We start from the raw sequence: 15162 nt of genomic DNA, 5'->3' as shown, positions 1-15162 counted from the left end.
CTCATCAAAGTGCTATTTGCACGATGCCACCTAAGAGATTTATTTGACCGTTTTTCTTAGAATTGCCCATGATCTGGACTCCAATCTACAATGATAGACCCAGAATAATACATGACTTTAAAGGGTCGATGACCTCAGCAACTTTTCCATTCCAAAGATTCTAGAGAAGGAGCAAAAAAGTTAACAGGACATAGTGACATATGTATTCCATTATGAATGTCTATCGGTTCTGTTGAGCTGTTAAAGCCCCTGGTGGAAACAAGCACAGTAAAAGTAGCAAAATGATAATTATTGTACTTTACCCCCCATGTATTATAGGAATGATGAGAATGTTTCTTGGTGGACAGACAAAAGTGGTGTCCTCCTATACACAAAGGAATATCTTCCACTGCAATGTTCAAATTACTAATATTATACTGTTGTTTATGATGAGATAGTTGTTCTATTCCCCCACAAGCTGGCAGGGGAAAGAAGGCAGTCTCATTAGTGCATACCTGCACTTCTGGTTCCCCCCAGAAAACTGCTCTTACTAATGGGGGATTAGGTATATACGCCCAATATGTATGATTACTTGCCGATACACTGATTACCTGACATCATGGCAAGCAAAAGATTGGTAAGATTCAGAGGTTGCCCCACCTTCATTAACGTCTTCTCTGCTTCCTGGGTCAACCTCTTCATTTGACCCCACGTAGGAGGTGTTGCTTCTCTTGTATGGAAAGTAAAGCTTTTCTGCATAGTAAGCTCTTCGAATTTTTGAACAAAAGGATCAGCCATTGTTGATTTTGATCAATCTTGCTGGGGTCCAAAACCTGTAATTATTAACAGAAATGAATGCATACCCTCGTCCCAGATATATTAATGATGCTGGGATCCAACCTTTCTCTTTCTCTTTATACCAAATAGGCATATTCAAAATCTTTTTGTCTTCTTTCCCTTGAAAATGCAACTCTGCTGCTGATAGATTTCCCTTGCTCCAAATATTTGAAAAATTTAGGGTAAGTAAGGTTTTATTCAAAATGTCTTTAGGTTTCATAAATCTCTCCTGTTTTTCTTTTTTTATTTTTTTAAGATATTTATGCAAGGTATGGTTAGCTCTTTTAATGATAGTTTGCCCTTGACTATTATAAGGAATACCAAAAGTATGAGTTATATGATATTGGGATAAAAAGTGAGCTAATTTTGTGGATTGATAGGCAGGTGTATTATCAGTTTTTAATTTAATTGGTAATCTCATAACTGTAAAACAAGATAACAAATGAGTAATAACAGCATCAGCCTTTTTAGAATGTAATGCAGTGGCCCATTGAAAATGTGTGCACGTATCTATAGTATGATGTACATATTTTTGTTGTTTGAAAGAAGAAATGTAAATTATACCCATTTGCTATATTTGATTTGTTTGTTGTCTTTCTTTGTTGACACCTGGTGAGGTAAATGGTAAAGCAAAGGGTGTACATATGGAACAAGAATGAACAATATTTTGAGCTTGTTTTTGAGTAATAGCATGAGATTTTTGTAACCCTTTGGAGTTGGTATGCTGTAAGAGATGTTTTTGTTTTGTTGTTTTTATAGGATAAAGTAAGGCATCAATTGTAGCATGTTTGAATGATAAGGGTCTAGGAAGGGCAGAATGTGTAAGGATGTGAGTAAAGAAAATTAATTTTGAATGCTGCAAGAGCAATTGTTGTATTTGGTAGAACAATTTATTAATAGCTGTTTTAAGGGTCAGTGGAAGGGAGACATGGGGAAGCTGTAGGCAAGAGAGAACAGCATATCGAGAATCTGAAACAATGTTAATAGGAATTTGGGGAAAATCTTGTAAAACTAAATAGATAGCCCACAATTCAGTGGGCTATATAGAAGAAAATGAGTCAGGGAGAACCTTAGAACTTTTTGGGGTCTAATATCTAGCAGTATTTTTATTTGTATCTGTAAAAATAGTGGGTCTCTTAACTGGAACATCTGAAATTGGGGTTTGAGATATCATAGAGTTAGTCTGGAGAAAATCAATCAATTTAGATGATGGATAGTGATTAGAAAACGAACCAGGAAATGAGGCAAGAGAAATTTGCCAGTTTTTATTAGATTGTAAACATGGAGATATTTGAGCAGTTGTTAATTGAGTAACAATCTGGTGTGGTTTGTATATTGACAATTGTAAAATACGATGGCGACCTTTTTGTATAAGGAAGGCTAATTTATCTATATATGTAGTCAATTTTTTGGAAAAGCTGTTAGGTAAGAAAACCTATTTTATTAAATTTTTTTTGAGCAATTATACTAGATGGAGAATAAGGGGTATGAAATATAAATGAAATAGGTTGAAACACATGTAAGTAAGTCAAAAAACCATCATTTAGTCGTTGTTTAACAAATTGAAGTTTTTGTAAAGCCAATGGGGTTAAAGTTTGGGGGCTATCTAGAGTTATATTTTTTTAAAATAGAAAACAAATGTCGTAATTGATAAGTAGGAATCTCAAGTACTGGGCATAGCCAATTGATATCTCTCAATAACTTTTGAAAATCATTTAAGGTTTTGAGGTGGTCTCTTTTGATTTGTAACTTTTGGGGCCTTATTTTATGTTGTTTTAATATCGTCTCTAAATATGAAATAGGAAAGTCTTTTTGAATTTTTTAGGGGGCTATTTGTAAATTGTATAGTCTTAAAGCCTCTTGTGTTTTTAGAAAGAATTTATCACGTTTAGCAATATTAGGAGCTGCTAATAGGAGATCATCTATATAATGATATAGAATATAATTGGGGTATTTTTGACGGAGGGATTGTAAAGAGCGAGTTATGAATTTTTGACATAAAGTAGGACTATTTGTCATTTTTTGTGGTAAGACTGTTTATTGATAATGCTTAACAGGCTGAGCATGATTAAGAACAGGAACTGTAAAAGCAAATTTATCTCTATCTTGCAATTGTAGGGGAATGGCAAAAAAACAGTCTTTAAGATCTAGCACCATTAAGGACCAATTTTGAGGAATAAGAGCTGGAGAGGGGAGTCTCAATTGTAATGTTTTCATAGGTTTAATACACTTATTAACTTTTTGTAAATCGGTTAACATTTTTTATTTTTCAGATTTTTTTTTCCATAACAAAAACAGGAGAATTTAAGGAGGAGGTAGAGGGCTTTATATGACCAAGTTGGAGTTGTTTTTGTACTAATTGTTTTAACGCCTCGAGCTTTGTTTGTGGTAATGGCCACTCCTCAACCCATTTTGGAGTATTAGTTAACCATTTTAATGGGAGTGTTTGAGGAATTTGAGCAGTGGCTACTAGTGTTTTGGTGGAATGGTTACAAAAGCCCCCAAAGGAGAGAGAAGATTTTTTTTTAAATATTAATAGGTATGTTTATAATATAAAAGGTAACAGACACTGATCTTTTATTATGGAATTGGCATTGCAAGGGATGGGTATTTTTTCAGACATCTGCAATGGAGCCCAGTCTTGTCAGCATTAGAGGGCTTTTTTTTTTTTTTTAATCTTGGGGCCATTGTTGAGAAGAAATGACTGAAACATCTGCCCCTGTGTCTAATAGTCTCTCAAAGGTTTTTTTTTTTTTTTTTTTTTTTGTATAATTAAGGAGAGAACAGGGAGAGAATCTTTGATAAGCATTTTTTAAAATATATGTCGCCCAGTACTTTTAAATCTTTTTTGTTTGTTTATTAGGAAGAGCCAAAAAGGGATGACAAGGTAGGAGAAGTATTTGAGCAATACGTTTTCCAGCTAACAATGAAAGCATGGTAGAAGTAGAAACCATAATCAAAATTTTTTTAACATAGTCGGAGTCTATTATCCCAGGAATTATGGTCTCAAAGCTGCACTGCTATGGCCTAATATTAAGCCAAAGCTGCCTTTAGGCAGTGGCTCGAATATATTTGTTTTTAATTTGTAAATGCTTTTTCTTGGTGACAAAAGAACATTTTTAGCTAGTGGCAAATCAGCAGCAGCACTCTCTGAAGTAGCAGACCGTAAGTCTGAAATCATCATTTGAGGTCTTTTTAATGAGGCATTGACTGGTAACTGTTGTTGGGAGGGAACAGGGTTGGGGTAGGTGGGACAGCAGGAGGACAGGGAGGAAAAGTCCCCGGTATTGCTTTTGGGCCCCAAGGACTTAGGCCTGCAGTATAGTTTTTCGGAATCAGGTTGCCCATTTTGTCTGTTTTAGATTTGCACTCATTAGTCTAATGAAGCCCCTTCTTGCATTGACAGCAAGGTCTAGGAGGAGTCTTATTCCTCCCAGCAGAAGATCTGTCTTTAAGAATTGCACCTTGATCAGCTTTTAATTTTTAACTTTTTTTTCTTTTTTTTTAATATGACCAGGTTTTTCACAATGGAAGCAGCTACCTCCCTTTTGTGGTTTTATAGCTTTGGCCAAGGCTGTAGCAAAGACATTAGCCTGATGCTCAGTTCCTCCTACTCCCGAGCAGGCTCTGATATATTTAGCTATAGATGTACCCTGTCTCTTTAATGGTCTCAGTATATGCTTGCATTTAGGATTTGCATTTTTAAATGCTAAAGTTTGTAACAATATTTTTGAAATTTTATCTTTTTTTATAGCCTGTTCCACAGCTACCCTCAATCTTGCTAGAAAATTAGTATATGGCTCATTGGGACCTTGCATTGTTTTAACAAAGGAGGGCTGGGTGTGGCCAGTAGGCACCACACAGTGCTCATAAAAAGACCTGGCGGACTTGTAAGTCTTGATCAGAGTATTGAGCCTGCTTTTTTAAAGCCCGATAATGGCCCTCTCCCATTAACTTGTCTTTGAGAGGACCAGGAGGATTTTGTCTTTTATTAATCTGAGCCAGCTTTTTAGCTTTTTTTTTTCACCAGCTACGAAGTTGTAACCATTGAGAACCCTCCAAGACAGTTTGGGCAATAGATTTTCAATTTAATGGAATGATTAGTTTGCCTTTTCCCAATGATTTTAGCATAGCCAAAACAAAGGGAGATTAAGGACCATTTTGCACTACTGCAGCTTTAAGATCTTTAAAAAAATTTATATTTTAAAGGAGTGTATTGAATATTTATCACGTTGTCATCTTGCTGTCTCTGGATGGGAAATAGTTGTGGAGGATCAATAAAACCACTAGGGGGAGTAGGTAAGTCATTATCATGAAGCATAGACAAAGGAAAGGAGAACTTACAATGTTCCCTGCCCACATCGGGCAATCAACTGCAGTGGGGAAAAGAGAAGTATAAGGAGGAGCAGAAGGTGCAAATTTTTTTTTTTTCCCCTATGGGATTTTCACCATTTCTGGAATAGATGGGTCATTTTTTAAATCTCTTTGCCCTCCTCTGACAAAACTGAAGAAGCCTCCAAATCTGATTTTGAACTAACAGATGTTTTACCATTTCCAGAAGGAGGCTGACCTGTATCCTTACCTTTAGGCAATGCAAAAACCCTACAAACGTTTGGCACATCTTCATAAATTGCCTCTCCCTTCATTGAAGCATTAGATTTAGTTTTATTATCAGTAGATAGCAAAGTCAAAGCCTGTGTTATAGCATTACATAAAGTCCATAACTTCAAAGGGATCACATTACCCTTCCGATGTTGCTTTTTCAATTTTTTTTTGAATTATTTTCCATTCCTTTAAATTTAACTGTAACTTAGTTTGATATTGAAACCAATGACAATATTGCTCCACCAAGTGAAAGAGCTCACTCTATCAACGAGTCGAGACCTTAACGCCTATGGAGTGGAGAAGTCCTTTGACTAACTCCAGGTATTGTGTCCGTAATGATGATGAGGAATTCCCCATGATTTTCCGAAAGTTCCCCTGCTAGGGTGAGGAATTCCCCATGATTTTCCTGAAAGTTCCCCTGCTATGGATTTAAAATCCCCCCAGGGTTACTCACCCTTTCGGTTTCCCTCGAGCCCCACGTTGGGCACCAGATGTTGGAAATTGCGAGTGAAATGACACAAAGACAAGACACACACAAGAGACAGACACAACTCTGGCCAGAGGAAAAGAACTGCACAAGCAAGCTAGCTTGCGGTTTACTTTTATATAGCCCCCTCGGCAGGATTCCAGACTGTATGACTAAGCCTTTTCAGTATAGCGCATGCGCATAAATGTTATCGTACAGCAGAAGGGAGTGAAATTCTGGCTTACTGCAGAGTCTGTCCAGAGCCCTTTCTTCCTTCCTATCACAGGAAGGGAATGTTCCCTCGTTTGCAAGGGACCATTAAACTCAAGGCTGTGTCCAGTCTCCTTGGCAGAACATCTTGTTTGCAAGCATGTTTGGCCCAGGCAGAGAGTCCCGTTTGCAGGCACATCTCTGCTTTCCCTATTGTGGCCACATTAACCCTTCAAAGATATGAGATGGAAAATCTCATTTCATTTTTTTCTTGATTTCTACATCTAAGAGAACTTTTACACACATACACACACAGATACACAATATCCATTTCAAATTAAATTTGAGAAATCCTATTAATAGATTCACAATGCAAATAATCATTTAAAAAGATTCTTAGAAGGTTATTCTCTATGGGTGATTTCTTGTCTGAACGTTGTGTAGGGGAAGGCAGAGAATGTGTTTTAATCTGGACTATCTTTTCAAGTATATTTGTACAGTGCACAGCCTTGGAAGATAGGAGCAAAGGAGAAGAATGCTTACAGCCCAGTAAAATAAATTTGAATTTCCTAAACTCAGGGTTCCTCTATTGTAATGCAACCCACTGCATGTGCTGGCTTTGTCTGGGCCCATTCTCATTGCCTTTATAGGACATAAAAAGGCAAAGGGAACTGAAGTAAATATGTTGAGGTTCATACTGCCTGCTGTGCTGTAAATAACAAAGTCATTTGTCTCTGACTCAGGAATCCATGAAACCCTAGCAGGCTAACTTCTTACCTTGCAAGTAAGGTAGAAGCCCAGACCTTCACAGTTCTTGAAAATGTTCTGACAAGTTCACCAGTCAGTAATGACTAAATTATGTAAATAAGTATTTCCAGATGTCTTCTTAGATCAAACATATTGAACTGTTAACATTTAACCTGTAATATCCCACAAACTTGTTTTATAGTGAACATTGAAATAGCCTCATCTAACACAGTTAAACTGGAGAAGGCAATGGCAACCCACTCCAGCACTCTTGCCTGGAAAATGCCATGGATGGAGGAGCCTTGTAGGCTGCAGTCCATGGGGTCACTAAGAGTCAGACACGACTGAGCAACTTCACTTTCACTTTTCACTTTCATGCATTGGAGAAGGAAATGGCAACCCACTCCAGTGTTCTTGCCTGCAGAATTGCAGGGATAGGGGAGCCTGATGGGCTGCCGTCTATGGGGTTGCACAGAGTAGGACACAACTGAAGCGACTTAGCAGCAGCAGCAGCAACACAGTTAAACAGTATACTACTTGTTTGAGTGTCCTAAAGTGAAATTTGGTTTGTAAAATACTCAGATGAAATGTATTATGATTTCTGTTGTTTTTAATAAATTCAGGTTTTCCATTATCATATGGTATGAGGTATTTTTCAATATGTGTCTCATCCACAGTTGACAGTTTCAGCTGATCTCTCTATATATACATATGTATAGAGAGAGAGGAAGGAGGTAAAATAACAGTAACAGAAATGTGAAACTAACTTGAATAAATGAGGGCAATACTTAAAATAAAATGTTTTAACTTGATATTTAGAGTACTGAATTCTGGTTTGAGATTTTCACCATTAAGCATTGCGTTTCACTGAAAAATACAATGAATTTTGTTTATGAGATATTACTTACCCAATATTATGATTTTTATTAGAAATCCTATTATCCATAAGTGCCAACAATATTCTGAATTTATAAGCAGATAGACAATGAAAAGAAATAACCAAAACTCAGCAATAAAATGTTTTGCCACCAACCTCTGTTCATTACATTTTCTTAATTACTACTGGGACACTGTTCCTAACACATAAGGTAAATACCAATTTTATCAGGTGAAATAAAACAAAATTAAGGAAGCTGGCAGGAGCTGTTTTAAAATTAGGGGCTTCACTGAGAAATGTGACAGTTTCCCTGGTGGTGAAGCTATGAGAACTATGTGAAAAGATGTAATCATGAATTTCCTGTCATTCACTACTCCCGTGCTTTATTAGCAAAACTTTCATGCATCTGTTACTTTTAACATCCCAAGATATTGTAGTCCTGTTTTATAACATTCTAAAACCACAAAATAAAAAGAAATGCAATGACAATATTTTGTAAAAATTTATTTCAAAGGTTTTTTTTTATTTAAAAAAGTATAAATTCTCAGATCATTTATGAATATGGACATTGGCCTTGTTCCTCAAATTGAATCTTCATTTCACAAGTTGTGGGTTCCAGAGATCCTCCCCAGACCACCTAATTCCCAATACCTGTGGCAACTGGAGTCTCCAAATTTGGCATACAAGTCAACTAACAGTATTCCACTGGCTTCCCTGGTGGCTCAGAGGTGAAGAATCTGCCTGCAATGCAGGAAACCCAGGTTCAATCCTTGGGTCAGGAAGATCCTCCTGGAGGAGGGTAAGGCAACCCATTCCAGTATTCTTGCCTGGAAAATTCCATGGACAGAGGTCTGGCATGCTACAGTCCATAGGGTCGCAAAGAATCAGACTGAGTGTGCAAAAGCACTCAATTTGTGTTCTTCATTTCATGGGCTTTTGTTAGCAGACTTTTCTTGAAACATTTTCCTGAATATATTTGCATGGTTAAAAAGTTTCAAAATAAAGAAATCAGCAAAGACTCAAAAACTGTGCATCAGCCTACCACTCAGAGGAGATGACTATTAACATTTGGTATGAATATATACACAAGCAAATAACTAGAAATTAATGAAGTTTTGTTTTAACACTCATATTTTAACATCATGTATTGTAAGCATTTCATCAATTCAGTAGATACTCGGCAAATTTTTCTATATTTAATTATATGAGCCCTTTGTGGGTTGAACATCTCTTTACCTGCTAGCTTTTTACAGAGGCATCTGTAAGCTTTTTGCAGAGGGTTTGTGTTCTACACTTCAGCCTTTTTTGGAGGACTTAGCTCCCTGAAACTTCTTCAGTTAGTAAGTGAACAGACATGAAGAATAACTAGGGGCTGCTCATTTTAGAAATCTTCAGGCTTTTCATTTTTTAAATGTTTATTTAACAAACTTCTTTGTTTACTTACAGAGAGATGAAGGACTCTTTAATTTTCATTTTTTTCCTGGTTTTCATTTGATGAAATTTCTACATTTCCATCATTTTTTCAAAAATTATCCTAATTAAATTTTCAGATGCATTTTGTGGCTTTCAGTTGTTAATACCATCCTTTAAAAATTCTCTTCGTTTGGCCTGTGTGATACCACAATCACCTGGTTTTTCTCTTGTGTCAGAAAGAACTTTCCAACTTATAGGTCTGTTTTAGATTTTCTGTCTGCATTTAAAATGTCAATATTCCTCTAAGGGGCTCAATTCTTGGCTCTTCTTTTTCGTATATTACATTGTCTCCTTGAGTGATCATACCTAGTCCCATAACATGAATTTGATTATTATTTGAAAATGTACAGCTCCTGGTAAAAACTCTCTTGATTTCCAAGAATCTGACTTAACAAACTCACCTTGAGGTCTCACAGGAAACTTGAATAAACCTAATTTCATAATTTCTCTCTAACCTGAGAAAAACACAACAGAAAATCCTCCTCCTTTTCCAGGGACATCTGTTTCAGTCCTATATCAAAATCACCTAACAGTTTATCCCAGAATGTCATTAATGTCTTCAATGATATTTCCCTTTTCCTTAAGTCCCATCATTCAACAGCCCTTCAAATACCAAATATTAATTTTATCTTTAAACATTTAATATGCCCTCATTATTCCATGTTTATCTTTAATACTTTGTAATCTTCACCATCTTTATTATTGCCTGAGCTACTGTATAACTTCTCCTGGGATGTTTTTCTTAGTACTTTTCTTCACACTCCTCACACTGCTGAGAGAATATTCTGAGCATATAGACACAGTAGTTTTATCACAATGTTCAAAACTCTGTTCTGTAGTTTCTTGTGTGTTCATATCAGTCAGTTTAGTTCACTTGATCAGTCGTGTCCAACTCTTTGTGACCCCATGAATTGCAGCAAGCCAGGCCTCCCTGTCAATCATCAACTCCCGGAGTTCACTCAAACTCCTGCCCATCGAGTCGGTGATGCCATCCAGCTATCTCATCCTCTGTCATCCCCTTCTCCTCCTGCCCCCAATCACTCCCAGCATCAGAGTCTTTTCCAATGAGTCAACTTTTCGCATGAGGTGACCAAAGTATTGGAGTTTCAGCTTTAGCATCAGCCCTTCCAAAGAACACCCAGAACTGACTTTAAAATGGGCTGGTTGGATCTCCTTGCAGTTCAAAGGACCCTCAAGAGTCTTCTCCAACACCACAGTTCAAAAGCATCAATTCTTCGGCACTCAGCTTTCTTCACAGTCTCACTCTCACGTCCATACATGACCACTGGAAAACCATAGCCTTGACTAGATGGACCTTTGTTGGCAAAGTAACGTCTCTACTTTTGAATATGCTATCTAGGTTTGTCATAACTTTCCTTCCAAGGAGTAAGCGTCTTTTAAATTCATGGTTGCAATCACAATCTGAAGTGACTTTGAAGCCCCCCAAAATAAAGTCTGACACTGTTTCCACTGTTTCCCCAACTATTTCCCATGAAGTGATGGGACCAGATGCCATGACCTTAGTTTTCTGAATGTTGAGCTTCAAGCCAACTTTTTCGCTCTCCTCTTTCATTTTCATCAAGAGGCTTTTTAGTTCCTCTTCACTTTCTGCCATATGGGTGGTGTCATGTGCATATCTGAGGTTACTGATATTTCTCCCAGCCATCTTGATTCCAGCTTGTGCTTCTTCCAGTCCAGTGTTTCTCATGATGTACTCTGCATAAAAGTTAAATAAGCAGGGTGACAATATACAGCCTTGACGTACTCCTTTTCCTATTTGGAGCAGTCTATTATCACATGCCCAGTTCTAACTTTTGCTTCCTGAACTGCATATAGGTTTCTCAAGAGATGGTCTGGTATTCGCATCTCTGTCAGAATTTTCCACAGTTTATTGTGATCCACACAGTCAAAGGATTGACATAGTCAATAAAGCAGAAATAGATGTTTTTCTGGAACTCTCTTGCTTTTTCCATGATCCAGCAAGATGCTGGCAATTTGATCTCTGGTTCTTCTGCCTTTTCTAAAACCAGCTTGACAATCTGGAAGTTCATGGTATATGTATTGCTGAAGCTTGGCTTGGAGAATTTTGAGCATTATTTTACTATCATGTGAGATGAGTGCCATTGTGCACTAGTTTGAATATTCTGTGACATTGCTTTTCTTTGGAATTGGAATGAAAACTGACCTTTTGCAGTCCTGCGGACACTGCTGAGTTTTCCAAATTTGCTGGCATATTGAGTGCAGCACTTTCACAGCCCCAACTTTCAGGATTTGAAATAGCTCAACTGGAATTCCATCCCCTCCCCTAGCTTTGTTTGTAGTGATGCTTTCTAAGGCCCACTTGACATCACACTCCAGGATGTCTGGCTCTAGGTGAGTGATGACACTATTGTGATTATCTGGGTCGTGAAGCTCTTTTTTTGTACAGTTCTTCTGTGTATTCTTGTCACATCTTCCTAATATCTTCTGCTTCTGTTTGGTCCGTACCATTTCTGTCCTTTATCAAGCCCATCTCTATAGGAAATGTTCCCTTGGTATCTCTAATTTTCTTGAAGAGATCTCTAGTCTTTCCTGTTCTGTTGTTTTTCTCTATTTCTTTGCACTGATTGCTGAAGAAGGCTTTCTTATCTCTTCTTGCTATTCTTTGGAACTCTGCATTCAGATGCTTATATCTTTCCTCTTCTCCTTTGCTGTTCACTTCTCTTCATTCACAGCTATTTGTAAGGCCTCCCCAGACAGCCATTTTTCTGTTTTGCATTTCTTTTCCATGGGGATGATCTTGATCCCTGTCTCCTGTACAATGTCACAAACCTCATTCCATAGTTCATCAGGCACTCTATCAGATCTAGTCCCTTGAATCTATTTCTCACTTCCACTGTATAATCTTAAGGGATTTGATTTAGGTCATACCTGAATGGTCTAGTGGTTTTCCCCACTTTCCTTAATTTAAGTCTGAATTTGGTAATAAGGAGTTCATGATCTCAGCCACAGTCAGCTCCTGTTCTTGTTTTTGCTGACTGTATAGAGCTTCTCCATCTTTCAATCTAATTTTAGTGTCCACCATCTGGTGATGTCCATGTGTAGAGTCTTCTCTTGTGTTGTTGGAAGAGGGTGTTTGCTATGACCAGTGCTTTCTCTTGGCAAAACTCTATTAGCCTTTGCCCAGCTTCATTCCATACTCCAAGGTCAAATTTGCCTGTTACGCCAAGTGTTTCTTGACTTCTTACTTTTGCATTCCAGTCCCCTATAATGAAAACGCCATCTTTTTTGGGTGTTAGTTTTAAAAGGTCTTGTAGGTCTCCATAGAACCATTCAACTTCAGCTTCTTCAGCATTACTGTTTGGCACATAGGCTTGGATTACTGTGATATTGAATGGTTTGCCTTGGAAACGAACAGAGATCATTCTGTCATTTTTGAAATTGCATACAAGTACTGCATTTCAGACTCTTTTGTTGACCGCGATAGTTACTCCGTTTCTTCTAAGGGATTCCTGCCCACAGTAGTAGATATAATGGTCATCTGAGTTCAGTTTACCCATTCCAGTCCATTTTACTTCACTGATTCCTAGAATGACGATGTTCACTCTTGCCATCTCCTTTTGACCACTTCCAATTTGCCTTGATTCATGGACCTAACATTCCAGGTTCCCTGGTGGCTCAGATGCTAAAGTGTCTTTCTACAATGTGGGAGACCTGGGTTCAATCCCTGGATTGGGAAGATCCCCTGGAGAAGGAAATGGCAATCCATTGCAGTACTGTTGCCCTGAAAATCCCATTGACGGAGGAGCCTGATAGGCTACCATCCACAGGGTCACAAACAGTCAGACACAACTGAGTGACTTCACTTTCACTTTCACTTTCATAGACCTGACTTTCCAGGTTTCTATGCAATATTGCTCTTTAAAGCATCAGACCTTGCTTCTATCACCAGTCACACCCACAACTGGGTTGTTTTTGCTTTGTCTCCATCTCTTCATTCTTTCTGGAGTTATTTCTCCACTGAACTCCAGTAGCATATTGGGCACCTATCAACCTGGGGAGTTCCCCTTTCAGTATCCTATCATTTTGCCTTTTCATACTGTTCATAGGGTTATCAAGGCAAGAAAACTGAAGTGGTTTGCCATTCCCTTCTCCTGTGGATTACATTCTTTCAGACCTCTCCACCATGACCCTCCTCTCTTGGGTGGCCCCACTGGCCATGGCTTAGTTTCATTGAGTTAGACAAGGTTGTGGTCCATGTGATCAGATTGGCTAGTTTTCTGTGATTATGGTTTCAGTGTATCTGCCTTCTGATGCCCTCTCGCAATACCTACCATCTTTCTTGGGTTTCTCTTACCTTGGATGTGGGGTATCTCTCCATGGCTGCTCCAGCAAAGCACACCGCTGTTCCTTACCTTGGACGAGGTCATCACTCCTGATCTTGAATGTGGAGTAGCTCCTCTCAGCCCTCCTGCACCGGCACAGCTGCCGCTCCTTGGATGTGGGGCAGCTCCTTTCAGCCGCTGCCCCTGACCTCGGGCATGGGGTAGCTCCTCTCGGCCGCCTCCCCTGAACTCAGGTGTGGGGTAGCTCCTCTCTGCCACTCCTGTGCTGACGCAGCCTGGCACTCTCATATCAGTGTTCAAATCTGTTTTTCCAAATGTCCCTTTGGAGATGTTTATCATGATTCATTACTTGCCAATAGGCAGATTATATTAATTTCCCTTGAGCTCTTATAGAATATTCATTCAATATTTCAACTTGAAGATGGAGAACAGGGTACAGTATATGTTAAGATCCCTAGATTTTAGTAATTATACATCTTGTGCAGTTTTTCTGGAGTGAAAACAGTTATCTACATTTTTTCCTTTCTAATCCCCTTAGCTTCAGGAACCTTGAGTACTATGGACAACATAGAAAAAGAAAATGCAATTTGAAATTCTGAATTTGCAAAGTACTGTAAGAAGAGTTTGTTGTAATGAATTTAAAAATCAACTTTTTATTTTTCTTGGCTGTTTCAAAATATTTTGTACCAGTGAATTTTTGCAAAAGTGAATTGTACTACATTTTAAGTTTTGAATAAAGAATACATGAGCTTCTTGAAAAAAGAAAGAAAGAAAAAACCCAACAAATCAAAACTCTTACTGATAGAGTTCATGAGTGAAAAAAATAAATAAAACTACCAGCATATTCTAATGCTCCTACAAACATTCTGTTTATTTACTCCCTTGACAGTACTTTGCTTCTGAGGTTTGACTCTCAAACCACTGTCCTCTTAGCTTGTGCCTCAAGAGAAGTTAGTTGTCTCTGTGTGTTTTTGTTTATGATGATTTTATTTTTTGTCTCTTCAGCCGAAAGCATTCATATAGAAAAGATATGCTGAGCAATTCCTAGTTTTTTAGCTGTTACAAAAAATTAATAATATAGAAATAATAGAAAATTATCCAAATGGCATCAAAAGGTTGTGAATAGAAATAATTATAAAGTTCAATATAGTGCAAAAAAATTCTCACTCATCTTGAGATAAACATTTAAAAATATACAGCATTTTAAAATTTCATTTACTTAGTTTTGGACCATGCTGAGTGGCTTATGGGATCTTAGCTCCTCAACCAGGGATTCCTGGGTTCCTCAGTGGAAGCTCAGAGTCCCAACCACTGGCCTTTCAGGAAATTCCCTATATAGCCTTTTTTCACCTAATATCTTGAATAATGTTTCAAAACTCTGATCCAGTGCCTTTTGGCAAAGGTATATGAATAATCCCTTTTGGACATTCTTGTGAATTTGTAAGTCCTTGTCAACTGTCTAGTCCTTGTCAACTCTCTAGGAGGGAAATATGTTATAATTTTTAAAAATTTAAATATACTTTTTACATTATCCCAAAAATTTCATGTGTATTATTTATACTGACTTAAGATATATTAAAATAATCATGCAAACATACATGTTCCTGATTAATGAAATATTTTGTTATTAAATATGAAATAAT

The 15162-nt window shown here is 37.6% G+C and overlaps 1 long non-coding RNA gene across 1 annotated transcript in view; it reads right to left on the bottom strand.

The window, feature by feature from the left end:
* Positions 1 to 5918, bottom strand: part of LOC108636229 — a 29777-nt gene extending 23859 nt beyond the window's left edge. Inside the window, exons 1-2 of the long non-coding RNA XR_001918200.1 lie at positions 5876 to 5918; positions 640 to 812 (exon numbers count right to left, since the gene is read on the bottom strand). This is a non-coding gene — a long non-coding RNA (uncharacterized LOC108636229). The remainder of the gene's footprint in view (positions 1 to 639; positions 813 to 5875) is intronic.

This window comes from Capra hircus, chromosome 6, assembly GCF_001704415.2.
Source record: "Capra hircus breed San Clemente chromosome 6, ASM170441v1, whole genome shotgun sequence".
In the NCBI taxonomy this organism is placed as follows: domain Eukaryota; kingdom Metazoa; phylum Chordata; class Mammalia; order Artiodactyla; family Bovidae; genus Capra; species Capra hircus.
Note: the sequence above shows the minus strand (reverse complement) of the source record. Positions and strands in the feature narration are given on the sequence as shown.